Consider the following 16,820-nt stretch of genomic DNA (forward strand, 5'->3'; position numbering starts at 1 on the left):
AAAGATAGGAATAGACCTCTCACTGAAGAAATTATAGAGGTGGCAAATAAGCCCATGAAAGGTTCTCAGCATCTTCTGTCATGAGGGAATTGCAAATTAAAACAATAATAAGAAACTACTACATACCTATTAGAATCACCAAATCCATAACATGACATCACCAAATCCTGGTGAGGATGGGGGGCAACAGCAACTCTCATTCATTGCTGATGGGAATGCAAAATGATACAGGCACTTTGGAAGAAACATGACAGTTTCTTTAAAAACGAAATACACTCTTTCCATATATACAGCATTCATGCTCTTTGGTATTTCCCCAAATGAATTAAAAACTCATTTGTAGGGATGCCTGGGTGGCTCAGCTGGTTAAGTATCTGCCCTTGGGGGATCCCTGGGTGGCGCAGCGGTTTGGCGCCTGCCTTTGGCCCAGGGTGCGATCCTGGAGACCCGGGATCGAATCCCACATCGGGCTCCCGGTGCATGGAGCCTGCTTCTCCCTCTGCCTGTGTCTCTGCCTCTCTCTCTCTCTCTCTCTCTCTCTCTCTCTCTGTGACTATCATAAATAAATAAAAATTAAAAAAAAAAAAGTATCTGCCCTTGGCTCAGGTCATGATCTCAGGATCTTGGGATAGAGTCCCCTCCCTGTTCAGTGGGGAGTCTGCTGCTGCCTCTCCTCTGCCCCTCCCCTCAGCTTATGCTTTCTCTCTCTCTCAAATAAATAAATAAAATCTTAAAAAAAAAATCATTTCTATAGAAACCTGCACATGGATGCTTGGATGCTTAGAGCAGCTTTACTTACAATTGCGAAAACTCGGAAGCAACCAAAATGTTCCTTAGTAGATGAATGGATAAATAATAAACTGTGATCCATCCAGACAACAGAGTATTATTCAGCGCTAAGGAGGAATGAGTTATTAAGAGGAAGAACTATAACTAATAATAACTTATTACTAAGTGAAAGAAGGCAACCTGGAAAGGCTACGTACCATGTGATCCCAACTGTGGAAAAGGCAAAACTACAGAGACAGTAAAAGACTTGTGGTCGTCAGGGGTTGGGGAGAAGGGGGATGGATAGGCAGAGGCTAAAATCACAGAAGATTTTTAGGCGAATGAAATTATTCTGTATGACACTATAACAGTGGCTACATTTCACTATACCTTCATTCAAACCCATAGAATGTATAACACCAAAAGTGAACCATAAACTATGGACTTTGGGTTTTTTAGATATTTTATTTATTTATTAGAGAGAGAGAGAGAGCAAGAGTGGGAGGGGCAAGGGGAGAAAGAGAAGCAGCCTCCCCACTGAGCAGAGAGCCCAACACAGGGCTGGATCCCAGGACCTTGACATCAGATCTGAGCCAAAGTCAAACACTTAACCGACTGGGCCACCCAGGAGTTCCTAAACTATGGACTTCGGATGACAATAATGTGTTGGCATGGGTTCCTGAATTGTAACAAATGTACCACTCTGGTAGGGGATGTTGGCAATGGGACAGGCCGTGCATGTATGGGGACAGGGGATACCTGAGAACTCTGTACTTTCTACTAAATTTTCTGTGAACCTGAAACTGCTTTAGAAAATAAAGCTGGTTTTGCCAGGTTAAGCAAAGGCTCAACCAAAGCCAACTCCCAACTGGAGATGCCACTGTATGCCTCCATTATCCTGGAGGGTGGTGGCACAGCCTGAAAAGCAGAAAGTAATGCATTTCCACTGGACACAGTCATGGAAATAGACCAAAGAAGTTTCTGTAACCCTGGAAACAAAGCCAGACATATCATTTCAGTTCTAAAGGGCAGGTTCTAAACAGCCTTAATGCTATCCAACGCCATTGCTAATGCTACACATGTAGTCCTCACACTACACACGCCGATCATAGGAGGTACGGCAGGAAAGTCCATATGAAAAGATCAGCACCTCTGGTCTGAAATTAAAGAAATAATTGTGGGAGAACAGTGAATGCAAATTCTTTCTCTTCTAAAGCTAAGAAAGCTAGTTCGTTGCCGGTCAGAAAGCCTCTTTACAACTACTGTCAGCTAAAAGACTAAAAGGAACAACCCCATAGGGAAAATAATTTTCCCGGGCCTTAACAGTTCTGAGGAAGTTCATGAACATCCACATGAAAGTGCACTCAAATGGCTTATGCATCAGGGTATGCACTGAACTTGCCAGGTTCACATTTTAAACGAAGATAAGCATATAGCGCAGCCCCCTACGGGAAGCTCTACTGAGACCCAAACTTACAATTATGGCTCCTTTGAAAGGACCTTGAAAGGCATTTAGTCCAACCTGCCACCCAATGCAGATCTCTTTTCTGAAACATATTCGAGAAGCCATCATGCTGCATCTGCTTAGAGAGAGAGAATTTGTTGTGCCCTAAAATTCCCCATTTCAGGGGATCCCTGGGTGGCTCAGCGGTTTAGCACCTGCCTTTGGCCCAGGGCGTGATCCTGGAGTCTCGGATCGAGTCCCACATCAGGCTCCCAGCATGGAGCCGCTTTTCCCTCCTCCTGTGTCTCTGCCTCTCTCTCTCTATGTCTATCATAAATAAATAAATAAATAAATAAATAAATCTTAAAAAAAAAATTTCCCATTTCACTGTTAGGACATTTTCGCTTCTGGATAGCAAAACCTACCCCCATTTAACTATTAACCATTGGGTTAATGCCTTCTTTCTAGAACGAGAGATTAAGAATGACCCTTCTTCCTGACTCCAGCCCTTAACAGCTGTGTGAGCTTCAGCAAGTTACCGAATTGCTGAAATGTTAGCACCATGCCTGGTGTATGACTAGCACCCCATAATTTATTAGCTGTTCTTCTAATTAGCTATTAGACACAATAACCCCTCCCATAATTATGGAATGGCGGCTCCATTTGTTAGGCTTGTAAGGAACAGAGACATTCTCAGATTTCCTTCAATCAGTGACTATCAACTTTTCTGTGGAATACTAGATGTGAGGGCCCCACACTTGAAGGGTTTCATGGCACCGTTATCCTGGGATTCACCTGAATCAGCACTGTTTGGGTGTGGCTCTTCTTCCCTGATGGATTCGCAGCAGGCCAAGTTCTCACGTGTCCTCATTTCTCTGGCACCAGCTTGCTGTCAGGTTCCACCTTTGACCTCTGAGCTCTGACCAGCAGCAGGCTGGGCTCTGGCTGTACACCACATCACGTGGTGCTCAATTCAGCAATCTCATTTTCTGGAATTGCATAGCAACAGAGACACTAAAAAAAAAAAAAAAAAGTTTTACATCTTGCCAAAATTTGGCAGCACACTTTGGTAATGTTTGAGGCAATGCAGTAAACCACCACGCATCAATTGAGAAGTGCTGTCTTAAGCAACGAGATTTATCTGGAGGCCACCCTGGGAGATAGAGGAGTCCAGAATCTCCACCTCAAAGCCAGGCGTCCTGGAGACTAGCGCTCAATCCAGGAGCTGGAAGGTTGCTTAGGATACAATGCGGCTCTAACAACTGGGTTATAACAGTAAATAAAATTGCCATCTGTTGAGCTCTTAATATGGGCCAGGCACCGGGCCAAGCATTTTACAAGTGTTAGCTATCTTTTTTTTAAACCTGTTTAAATTGTGAAATAAAATACTCTTAGATTAAAGTGTTCAAAACAAATGTACAGTATAATGAACAATCCCAAAGCAAACACTAGCTCCTCGGTCAAGAAGTAGAATAACTTCAAGCACCGTAGGATCCCCCTGCCCCAAGTATTCCTGTCTGTCCCAGAAACCTCCTCTCCCCAGAAGCAACTAGTCTTTCAACTTTCATAATCATCACTCCCTTAATTTTCTTTAGAGTTTGCTCAACAATATATGCTACACAATATAAACTCCATCATATATAGTTTAGTGCTGCCAATTATTACATTTTAAAATAAAGTCACATAGTATTATTACTTCTTTCATTCAATATTGTGTTTGTAAGATTCATTCATGTTGTTCCCCACAGCATAGCTCATTCATTTTTTTGGTGCCATATAGTACTCCATCATGTGACTGTATCACAATCCAGCTATTCATCCTACAGTCGACGGATCTTTGCGTTGTTTCCAGCATGAGGCTATGAACAAAGTCATAGACAAGCTCGTATATATATTCTGTGGTATATGAGAAGTTCTTTTTAGAGGTGTATATCCAAGAATAGAATGACTGGGTTGTGCAATGTGCATGTCTTCAGGTTACTAGAGAATGCTGAAGTGTTTTCCAAAATGGTTATACTAATCTACATTCCCACCAGCGGCAATGAGGTTTCTGGTTCTCCACATGCTCTTCATCAACACTTGGTATTAACAGATTTTTCAAATCTTGCCAATCTGATATGCATGTGTAGTATTTAATTATAGTTTTAACGCCTAGGTTTTTAAAGCTTTAAATACATTGACTCCTACTTCATACGTTCATCTCAATCTTACGACTTTTGCTCAACATTGCATTTATGGGATTCATCTGTTGTTGTTGCATAAGGAACCTCAACGTATTTCCCTCATTAATGAGGTTGATTGTATTTCCATGTTTTTGAGTCATGCTCAATCCTCTTGTTCAAGCCTTTTGCTTGTTTGTCCATGGGGCTGGCAGTCTTTTTTCTTACTGATTTGTAGATTTTTTCCCAATTCTAGATCCTGGTTCTCTGGTGTGGTGTTCCATGTTGCAGATACCTTCTTTCACTCTCTTGTGTGTCTCTTTAATCCTTACAAGGTGAAGGTAAAGATATTATGGCATCTATTTCATAGTTGAGGAGACACAACAGAGCCTTCGAGAAGGTCACTGACTTGTTCGGGGTCACCTTGCTAATTAGCCTCACAGCTAGGAAAGCAAGCCTGGATCTGCCCGCTGGCCACACGCAGGCCAGGCCCATCAGTCCCTTCCAGTGCTCTGAGGTCCTCGCGCCACTTCTGCTCCAGCTCCTTCTTCCTGCCTCACGACTTCCACTTTCTGCCCTCTCCTTGTGTGGCCTTCCCAATCCCTAATTCCAGATGTTCTCACTCGCTTGGGTCCTTCAGACTCCCCAGAGGAGGTCGTCAGCTCCATTTGACACCGCCCCGTCACACGGGCTTCACGCCAGACCACATCACGGCCGTGGCTCTGGCACTCTCCCAGGCCAACTGGCCGTGGCCAACATGGCGGAATCACAGGGTCAGCCCGCCTCAGGGGGAGCCGCGGCCGGAAGAGCAACTCAGCAGACAGACTGCTCCTCAAAGCAGCTTTCTCCTCTGGATTTTCACCTTTCAGGCTAATCCTTGCCTGTTCCTTCGACATTATCCTAACGATAACTCTCAAGCAGCCTGTCCAACTGGCCGGGGAGTCTTCCAGGATGCCACACTCCCTACCTGAGGCAACGCGAGCCTCAATTCCCATCACTTCCTATCAAATCCTATCCGGTCTAAGTCACTAGTAAGTCTGCCCACTCTTTCCAGGGTAGACCCACTCGGGCCTCCACCCCAACCCCAGTTCCATCCCAGGGCAGCCCTCCACCATCTCCTACCTGGAAGCCAAAGAGCTACCTCATGTTCTCTTCACTTGCACTCTCTGTTCACTTCCTAATCTGTTCTCCACACAGCAGCCAGAGGGATCTATGCAAAATGCCAGTCCAGTCATGTCAGATTGTTCAAGACTTTCCATTGGCTTCTGTTTCTCTTGGCATAAGGACCAAAACCCATAAGCTGAACCTCAAGGCCCTGCAAGGTTTGGCTCTTGCTTCCTCTTCACTCTTTCCCTTGCTCCCTGCTCTTTGCTCCCCTGGGAACCCCTCCAGTCCTATTGACGGGCCAGGCACACCCTCCCCACAGGGCCTTTGCACTTGCACTTTGTCACCTTTCACCACACCCCACCTGGTCAATTTCAGGCCCCAGCGGTTGTGACCTGCACATCCCTGCATACCGTTATCTCAGTTGTAGGCCAGACATGGTTGGTGCAAACAAGATAGCATTGTCTTCAGCCTGTCAGACAGGCAAAGATTATGATTATTGATAAAATCCTGTGTTGGGGCTGCAAGAAAACATGCACTCTGATTTGCACTCCCATTCACGGTCCATTTGAATGGTAGGAAATATGGCAACAACTGTCATTTAAATGTTTCAGACCTTTGACCAGGCATTTTCACCTCCGCAAATGTATCCTTTAGAAAGAAATACTCTTGCCAGTTGATGCAAAAGGTTATGCAGAACAAGTTCTGTGGTAACATTGTTCATAACAGTGAAAAGTGGAAATGGGTCACATATCAAAAAGACACTAAACTGTGGTACATTCATGAAATAGAGTATTACTTGGCCATTTAAAAGCACTGGGTAGATCCCTTTGTATTCATGTGGAGGGATATCAGGAGGTCTATCAAGGTGAAAAAAAAATTAAAAAGAGTATGATTCCATTTTCATATTTTTAAAATATGTGTGTGACAACTGTATTTTTAAATTTAAATTCAATTTAATTAACGTATAGTGTATTATTAGTTTCGGAGGCTAAAATTAACAAGTCAGGAAACAACAGGTGTTGGTGAGGATGCAGAGAAAGGGGACCCCTCTTACACCGTTGGTGGGAATGCAAACTGGTGCAGCCGCTCTGACAGCTGTATTTTTAAAATTTGGAGAAATGCACGAATCTATTGACAGTGGCTGTCTCTGGTAAAAGAGGATGAGTTAACAGGAGGATGAGTTAATTTTTCCTTCCCTTTCCTTTCCTTTCCTTCCCCTTTCAGTGATGTTTGATTTTGCTATTTTATTACCACAGTTTATAATCTGAAAAAAATTGAATACGGAGAAAAAAAAGATAACAGTTACATAATTAGATCTACTGTGTCTCTCTTCTCCCTAGAATGCGAGCACTCTGAGGTCAGCAAATGCTTTCACCCCATTCGATGTTGTTTCCACACAGCCTAGCCAGGAACACAGGTGTTCACCAAACATTCATCCACTGAATGAGTAAATGAATGAATGAACGAACTGATTCTGTGGCCCCGTAAAATGTGGCACCCAGTCAACACTCCAGAAACAGACCGATGGCTGCCTCCCCTCTCGAGCTGTACTCCATGCTGTAGAAAGTCGTAGAAGTCTCTCCCCCTTTTCTAGCTGGCCTATCAAGTTGTTTGTGGATATTGAGATTTAGGGCCTTCACACCAGTACTGATTTAGGCAAATAATTTTATATTTTTGTACCTGTCAAATTTTATCTTTAGAGTTTTGTTCACATCTGTCAAGGTATGTTAAAGCCGAAACCCTGACATCTAACGAAATATAAGTCCTACTAGCTTTATGTGACCTACGCTTGATTTAGATGACTTACATGTTTACTTCTAATTTAGTTATAAACAAAGAAAATTACAAGGACAGAGCCCCCAACAGAACCTGGCAGCCCTCTGTGAGAGGTGGCTCTCCACGTTGACTTGGAAGAGCCTGGTCTTTCTGTGCACAATTAAGCCCAAGCACATTGAACTCATTCTGACCTCAGGGCCATTGCACTTGCAACTCTTTCCACTTGGAAAGCTTTGTCCGGATGGTAACTCCTTCTGGATATTCAGGGCTCGGCTCTAAGGTTATCTCATCAGAAAGGTCCTCCTACTGCCCAATCTAAAATACCTCCCCCCACCAACTCCGCATTACCTTGTTTTGTTTTCTTTAAAGCACTTAGCAATAGCGAAAGTGACCTGGATCATATTTCTTATTTACCTCTTTATAACCTGCTCTCTCCCTCTACCCTCAAGTCAGTGGGGACATTGTCAGCCTTATTTGGCTCTATCTCCTGTACCTGGGACACGGTACTTACTTAATAAATATTTGCCAAGAGGATGAATAAACAGACTTGGGTCAGATAGACACCTGTGACTCCACTTGCCTGAAAACTGTTCTCTAGACCCTTGTCCTCATTTTATCTGTGAGGATGTTTTATTAGTTTCCTGGGGCTGCTGTAACAAATTACCAATTACCCCAACAAGTTGGGGGGGGGGCTTTAAAATACCACAATGTATTCTCTCATAATTCCAGAGGCCAGAAGTCCAAAATTAAGATGTTAAAAAGGCAGTGCTTCCTCTGGGGGCTCTCGGAGACAATCTGTTGCTTGCCTCTTCTAGCTTCGGGTGGCTGTTGGTGTTCCCTGGCTTGGGGCTGCATCACCCCGATCTTCAAGGCCCAATCTCTATCTGCTCCATCTTTACATCCCTTTCTCCCCTTTTGGTGTCCTTGTAAAATCGCCCTCTTAAAAGAAGACAGGTGATGGCATTTCGGGCCCACTGGATAATCCAGGATAATCTCTCTAACTCAAGATGCTTAACTCAATCACATCTGTAAGACTTGACCACTCACTACGGTAGGCAGTACATTCTACATTCGTAGGTTTCAGGGATTAGCACCCAGTATCTTTGGGGGCCACCATTCAGCCCCCTGCAGATGTCATTAGCAACTCTGAGAAATGCCTTTGCAAAATGGGGACTCATCACGTGTCTGGGATTTCTCTCTCCTGCTCCTCTGGTAGCGCCTGCCACAGAGGAAAGCTCAGGAAATGTTTCCTGAATTAATAAGTGCATAGATATTGTTCTGCTCTACCACTCTCCACCCCAGCCCTCAAAGGGAGAAGAAAAAAGAAAAACGGGCCTATAGTTCCTTTAGTATAGCTGGTTTCCCCAATGCACAGATTCTCGAGAAGCCAGAATGGGTTTGGAAACTGTGGCATCTTTTCATAAGTGAGCTCCATCTGACATGCTGCCAATACCCACCGGGAAGGATATATGATTAGTGAATGGGTAACAAGACTAAAATTATTTACAAATGAGCCTTGCCCACTAAAGAGGGTTTGGGCTGTGCTCACATTTGGTTTCTCTCCCTCTCCAGCACTCTGAGGAGGGTTGTGTTACAGCCAAATTAGTTCTTCGGCTTTTGTGATACTAGATAAGAGAATAGGGAGAGACCAAAGGGCACTAATGAGGCATCAGGAAAATTAGTGTGCCTTTCCCAAATGGAGGGGACCCCTGATGTACCTTACATAAAAGTATAGCCTCTGGGGAAGGCTGCTCAAATCCATTCTAGGGTCATTCCATAGTAAAAACTATTTTCAGATCCCTAGTCTGGCTCCCAGAGTGGCACCATAAACCTGATTTCCCTGCTGATAGAGCAAGTTACTCTACACTTATTGCACATATTATGCATTAATAATTCCTTGGCAAAGCTAGAGAGCAAAGGCCTGCTGATGTAGGACCTTGGTCTGCATCCCCAGGCTCCCACCATGACTCTTGAGGTATTCTTGAGGGTTATCTTGAGAAGCTGTCAGTTGGTGGGGTTCAGTATCCTGAGACTGCCTCTGGGCCCCAGGCGTCCCCACTGCTAAGCAGCAGAGGAAAAGCTCTGACAGTTGAGGATGGAGGTGGGTCACCGTATCTTATCATCAGGATGGTGGTGATCATTGGTCTTACACTCAACCCCTCGAACCCCTTGAGCACCCCCCTCCATCACCCTGCAGGAAGGACTTGGGGTGAAAGGGGAGTGGGCTTGAGGATGACCAAGTGGATTTCCATGAGGTCTGTAAGTGGAAGAGGAGATTCTTCTCTCCCTGCTCCCTAGAATAAACACCGAGAGGGCCAAACAGGCCCGGGAGAGGGCCAAGGAGCAAGCAGGATGCACAGGTCTAACTTGAAAGATGAAGAAGGGATTGAGGCACACATGTGGTTCAGCCCAGCATGCCAGCAGAGAAGCCCAGATACAAGCTCACCCACAACTGTCCCACCTAGAACAAGATGTGCATTTGCCTCTAGTGCCCTCCTCATCAGAGTGGTAGTGCTGCCACGAAGCACAGGGACATCCATTCCATGGAAAGCTGCTTGCTTCAGGGGAGCTATGACACGCCATGGCATTTCTTGCTCTGTGTAGTAATTAGGACCTGGGGTTGATGGCACAGTTTTCCTGAGAACACATCAGGGCAATTATAAAGCCTATCAATGGGGCAGTGATGATTCACTGTGCAAAGAATCTAAACAAACTAGTCCTTTCTAATTCCCATTATGGCTTTTCATGAAGGGAGGCACACATGTCCTGTGGTTGAGGAAAAGAATGCATATCACCAGTTCTTACTTGCAGTAACTTATCTGTGAGTTTGTGAAAGGGTTGAACCCCTTCTGGGAAATAGCCTGAACTGGAGAAATGGAAACAAAATTGTATCTCATCTAATACAATGCCCGCACTGGTGAGTTTGAAACAAGGAGCTCAAGGGGTTTGAGAGAGCACCAGAACAGATTATAAAAATTTCATGGGTTAATTCTGTTGAAAACTTGGTCCTTTAGGGACGCCTGGGTGGCTCGTGGTTGAGCATCTGCCTTCAGCTCAGGGTGTGATCCCGGAGTCCTGAGATCAAGTCCGGCATCAGGCGCCCCTCTGCCTGTGTCTCTGCCTCTCTCTGTGTGTCTCTCATGAATGAATAAATAAATAAACTCTTCTAAAAAAAAGAAAAGAAAGAAAACTTGGTCCCTTAAAAAAAGGACAGTCTTTCCTTCACAAAGGAAAAGACTGATAGGTCTAACTATAAAAAGAAAAGATTTCTGAATCTACACACACATGCATACGCACACACAAATCCACCAGAAATAAAATCAAAAGACAAATAGTACATCAGGAAAAGATCTTGCAATTTCTAACACAAAGGTTTACTTTATTTAACATATAAAGAGCCTTCATAATTAAATAAGAGGAAGGTGAACACTTTAATAGAAAAATGAGTAACTTACTAATAAAAGAAGTAAGAATCATCAATGATCAGAGATGCCATGGAAATAAATAGATGAAATTCTTTCCTGTCAGGCTGAAAGATGAAAAAGATCAAAGGCACAGGTGAGGCAGGGATTGAGAATTTTCACACATGCTGGCCAAATTTAAGAAATTAAAAATTTTTTTTAAAGATTTTATTTATTATTTATTCATGAAAGACACTGAGAGAGAGAGAGAGCAGAGAGCAGAGACACAGGCAGAGGGAGAAGCAGGCTCCATGCAGGGAGCCTGATGTGGGACTTGATCCCGGGACTCCGGGATCACGCCCTGGGCCAAAGGCAGGGGCTAAACCACTGAGCTACCCAGGGATCCCAAGAAATTAAAATTTTTAAATGCATATCCATTTCATTTATAAGAAAGCATCCCAAATAACCATGAATGTGAGAAAAGATTTAGCTATAGAAGACATTTATTATAACAATCATATATATTATTAATACTAATAATATATATTATTAACATTAAATATATATATATGTGAAACAACCTAAATGCCCTGAATTGAGGATTTAAATACATTATAGTTTAAGAATAGCCATCTACTAGGATACAATGCAGTCTTTAAAAGTGATTATTTGAAAGGGGTGCCTGGGTGGTTCATTCAGTGAAGCATCCAACTCTTGGTTTCAGCTCAGGTAGTGATCTCATGGTTGTGAAATCGAGCCCCACATTGGGCTCCACTCTCAGCGTGGAATCTGCTTGAGATTCTCTCTTCCTCTCCCTCAGCCCCTCCCACTTGACCTCTCTCTAATATAAATACACACATCCTTTTAAAAAAGTAATTACTTAAAAAGGATGTAAATATACATATCTTTTTAAAAAAGTGATTATTTAAAAAGAATGATTTCAACTATTTATGTTGACTACAGTATTATATAGTTCTAAATATATAATTTCATGTAGTATCCATATCTACATAGGTATATTATGGAATGCTACTCTGAGTAAAGTCATTTAGTTTGGGGAGTGGGACCTAAAATATATATAAATATATGACAGATAAATAGATAGGTCTAGATATAGTTATGTAGACAGATAACAAAATATTAACAGGTAGTTCTATGTCTGTGGTAACTCATTTAGGCTGCTTATTTTTCTTCCGAATGTTTAGTAAAAATTGCTTTATATGCAAGGGGAAAAGATACAACCATTTCAAAAAGACAGAACGCGCATGTGGGCAAATATCCTTGAGGTAGAAGCATCCGTTTTGGCCACTGAGGATTCACAGAGTAAGCAAAAGAAGTCCACACTAAATCACTTGGAATTAAGGTAGCCATATAATTTATCACCAAAACCAGGACACTTTTGAGACCGAAAGGACAAGCTATTAATAATTTTGTATAATCCGGGACTCCCCAGGCAAACTCAGCCATGTGGTCATCCTACCTAGGATGAAAAATCTGTTTAATTGCCTTTGCAAACAGCCCAGGGTTGGAGTATCAGAGTAAACCACAAACACACACCTCCCTTTGATCCGTACAGTCGGGTGCAATTTCTAGACACACCGGCCAGATGGCTAAAGGATCTTGGGAAGTTCAAGTTTGTCACCTGATGAGTTCCTATCAACAGAGCCCTAATTTTACAGCTTCGTTCTTAGTAAAAAGTATTTCTCAAAAAAAAAAAAAAAAGTATTTCTCAAAGAAATATGCCACTTGCCTAAGAACACACAGTATTATGCTCCTGTTCTCTCTCGCTGTAGATTTTCATCTTGGAGACATTGTGTAACACTTTCAAACCTTTCCTGATTCCAAATCCCCTCGTGACTCGCCTATTTTCCACTAAGGGCTTTGTTGGAGGGAATTATTGTCTACGTGGCCCAAGGCTCTCACTTAAGAAGGCCACTGTCCCCCATGCAAGGTGGGGCCACGGGCCAGTCTCGGCCTCCCCCTCCCTCACCGCCTTTCTCCCGCAGCCCCCACTTTTCTGCCCCGGCAGCAGGCAGCAGCCCTGGCCTGCATTTGTCTCCCACACGTCGCAACAGCACCTTCTCAGGGGCTCTCTGATCCCTGGCTGCACACTTGTCTCCCTGACTGTCTGCTTCTGGCAAAAGCAACTACTGAGTCCATGTCCCTGGCACGGGGCCAGATGAAGCCAGTCCATCAACCACTCTTGTGCCAATTAGAAAATGAGGTTTGCAAATCCTTTATGTAGCCCACCTCCCTTGCAAACTTGAGTATCTATTGGGCATTAGAAGAGACTTTTCTTGTTGTTGTTTAGCCAGAGTCTGTGAATGCCAAGGTATTTGCGTAGGTGGAAAAATGAAAGCCTTCTCAACTGAAGCAGTCAGGGGCATGAAGTGGCACACACTAAAGATTCAGAACAAAGTTAGAACAAAGCAATTCTGTTCGAAAGTAATGTCTGTATTTTTTGTTTGTTTGTTTGTTTTAGTGTCTGTATGTTAGAGATGGTTACACAGCTACACAGGACGAGAGCTCAGGTGGGCTCTGTTCGCACACGGGATCCTGTCACTCTCACAATATTCTCCCTGGATTTGATGCTCCCCGCATGGGGCCCACTTGGAGCTCATCAGCTGATCAATGCTCCAACGTTTGCCCTCACCCCCCTAAGAGTCCGGCACCTGCCATTCCTTAGCATTGATTACACACTAGGCCACACGCGTTGCTAAATCAATCATGGGTCAATCCATAATTGAAACGACTCTCTTTGCACCTCCTGCTGCCAAATTTATAAACTGATATACATGTCAATGTCTCCTCCTCCAAGCCAAGCTTAGGATGACTTAAACCATAACAGAAGTATGAACAACCAAATTTAGATACCAAGATTGTTCTATTTATTCCATCACACAAGGCAGACTATTTCCCAACACAGCTCCCATCTTAACTGCTCACATATACAAAGGGTCATCAATAACCCCCTTCCTTCCTGCTAGTCCATCTAGCACTTTCATGAGCATCAGGAGAGGCATACTTCCTTGAAGAAACTTTACTTCTGTTAGAAAATAGCTTCATGGTCCTGATTTTGTTAGAATAAGCCACTTTTGTGCCATCTGCCTAGAAAATTATCACAATAAATCTACGATGTCTGTCCTGTGAATGAATGGTGCTCCCTTAAAAGTGGCACAATTGTGCAGTACACAACCTATGCAATGACCATGGCCAGGTGTTTGCTAACTGTGGAATATACAAAACCAGAGGAAGGGCGCCATGCTTTGTTTCCACTCTGTGCCTCACTTTTATTATCTAGAAGCTGGGAACAATAACAGCTATCTAGCATGGGCATCCTAATAGAGTAAGCAAGAGAAAGAGGCAACCATATTACTTGATTATTGCATAAGAACTATATCCATTTTCTTTGCTTCTACAAATTCATTCAATTACATAATTTGGCTTTCATACATTGAAAGGGAAAAGACTTTGGGTTTAACTCATAGTGATGGATGATCACTCTTACTGGCTTTCTGTGCGAGGAAAGAAGCCCGTCATGGCAAAGAAGTTGCTGAGGGTTAGGTGGTCACTCTCTGGAAATGAAAAAGAAAGCAAGAAAACTGGAAATTAGTTGTCCTACGTCAGGGTTTCGGGATCCTATCACTATCATTTTGGGGTGGATAAATCTTCCTGTGCTTCTGATGGCGGTGGGATATCCACCAGCATCCCTGGCCTCTACCTCCTAGATGTACACACCACCCCCAGTCAGGACAACCAGAAATGTCTCCAGCTGTTGCCAAATATCCCTGGAGTGAGGAGGGGAGGCAGAAAAATCATCCCTGGTGGAGAAACACTGGCCCACATTGGAGTTTAAATGTATAGCCTTAGTATCATTCTTGGGAAGTAGTAAATCTGTGAATAAGCTGGCCTCCAAACAATAGAGACCTGTGCCTTACTCTAAGTTCTGCAGCAATTATCTTAATGAACCTAAAGATATCAGGCTCCTATTTCCTGTCATACAAATATAACCCAAATTCTGGCCTCTCATTTTCCGGATTTCCTCCTTTTGAGAGTGTCGGGCTGGTGCTGGAAGAAAGGTGTTAGGGACTGCTGGGGGCTGCTCCCCACTCTCTCTGTGCCTGGCCACCTCCTGGGGTCTGAGGACTGCCATCTTCTCTTGAATAGTGGTGCTGCTACCACACAGCACTGGCAGGAAGTAAAACTAGCAACTTGCAACCTTACACCTACGGCTCTCATGTAGGTGTAAGCCCCTAACTCAACTTCCTACAACACCGCTACCTAAGACCAGGCCATTTAAAACCTTGAGGGAAGCAAAAGAAAAGACAACATAGAAAACCTTATGACTGGTCACTGGGTTTTGAAGGATTCCAGACTCACAGCTAGGTCATCCCAGAAGGGTTGCCCTACTGGACACTACCTGGCCCAGCTCCTGGCCCATAAGAGGCTCTCACCCGCCTGCTCCCCACACCAGGGAAGCTCAGCCCTCATCCCAGGTCCACTTCCCACCTCTCTTCTGGTCTCCTGTGCCCATGACTCCTTCTTCTCACCCTGGGATGACCGACAGATGGGAATATCCCCACAGTCTCAACCACTAACCACAGGGGTTGGTCTTTCAGAGACTTGGAAGAACAATCTCTCAACAACTCATCTTCCTAAGTCTGAGATATTTGATCTGGAAAATCACCCTGGGGGAGGCTTTCACCAAGAGTCCAAGCTGGCTGTAGCCATTGGGCCCAATCTTCATGGTACCTATGAAGTAGGCGTTAGGTCAGGTTTCCAGTCACATCATGAGATGTCCTCATGACAAGTGCTGAACAAATGTTGAACCTATAACACACTTCTCAGGAATAAAAAATACTTTTCAAGAGATAAGAATGCTGTGGTCTGAATGATTATCCACCCACAAATCCATATGTTGAAATCCTACTCCCGAAGATAATGATCTCAGGTTGTAAGGCCTTAGGGGCCTGGGGGAGGAAGATTGGATCTTGACAGTGTAACCCTTATCAAAGAGACATTAGGGAGCTAGCTCGCCTTTTCCACCACGTGGGGACCTGGTAAAAAGGGGCCATCTACAAACCAAGAAACCCTCACTGAACACTGCATTTTGGCGTCTAGCCTCCAGAACTGTGAGAAACACATTTCTGTTGTTTACAAGCCCCCGAGTCTATAGTTAATTTGTTACAGCAACCCAAACAGACCAAGACAGAGTATTCTCAATCCACTGTGGAAAAGAAACATTTTCCCCCCAACACATAGCAAAATATATCATAAAACAAGAGCGATTCAAACTCTGAAATTGGGCTGGAAAAGACAAACCAAGCCATGGAACAGAAAAGAGAGCTCAGCAACAGACCCATGTATTTGGGAAGTGAGTATATGACTTATTTCTACAGAAAGGCTAAACTATTCAATACATGCCCCCCAGGAAAAACTGGTAACTGTTTGGAAGATCCAAAATTAAATTTTAAACCTCACATCATTAACCAAAAATATCTCAGAGCTAAATGTAAAAACAAAAACCTATAAAGCATAAAGAAAAAAATACAAGAAAATATTTTGTGCCCTTGGGGGAAGAGAAAGTCTTCTTAGGCAAGGTACAAAATGCAAAAGGCCTCAAGGAAAAATCTAATACATCAGACTACAACCAAAAGAAAAAGTGTATAGACAAGATGCCACACATGAGGTTAAAAGAAGACAAGCATCAGGCTAGAAAATTACATTATTTCCAAACAGACAAAAGCTCTCAATCTAGAATGTACAAAGAATTCCTAGGAATCAATAAAAAGATCTGAAAATGTCAATAACAAATCATCAAAAGGTACTGACAGCAATGTACAGAGTGAAAATACAATAGACATAGAAGAACAAATGCTCAAAAATATACCCGAAATGAGAGAAGCACAAATTAAACAAGATGTGTTTTTTCCCTAATATTATGCAAAATTCAAATGTTTGAAAATGTTGGGTAGGAATCAGGGCGTGAGGCAATGGGCCCATTCCTACATAGTTCATGGGAGCATGAATCAGTCAGCTCCTTCAGAAGACAATTTGGCAGAACTATGAAAATTTAAAATGCACATACCCAGCACTTCTACTTTTAGGTAGAAATACTCCCTCGTGTGCCCAGGAAGCAGATCTAAAAATAAAGATGTTGACCAC

General features: G+C 43.4%; 1 long non-coding RNA gene across 1 annotated transcript in view; it reads right to left on the reverse strand.

Moving 5' to 3' along the window:
• LOC112661433 (uncharacterized) overlaps positions 1-16,820 on the reverse strand; it is a 32,122-nt gene that overhangs the window by 8,471 nt on the left and 6,831 nt on the right. Inside the window, exon 2 of the long non-coding RNA XR_007403611.1 lies at positions 3,008-3,226. This is a non-coding gene — a long non-coding RNA (uncharacterized LOC112661433). The remainder of the gene's footprint in view (positions 1-3,007; positions 3,227-16,820) is intronic.

This window comes from Canis lupus, chromosome 18 (genome assembly GCF_003254725.2).
Source record: "Canis lupus dingo isolate Sandy chromosome 18, ASM325472v2, whole genome shotgun sequence".
In the NCBI taxonomy this organism is placed as follows: domain Eukaryota; kingdom Metazoa; phylum Chordata; class Mammalia; order Carnivora; family Canidae; genus Canis; species Canis lupus.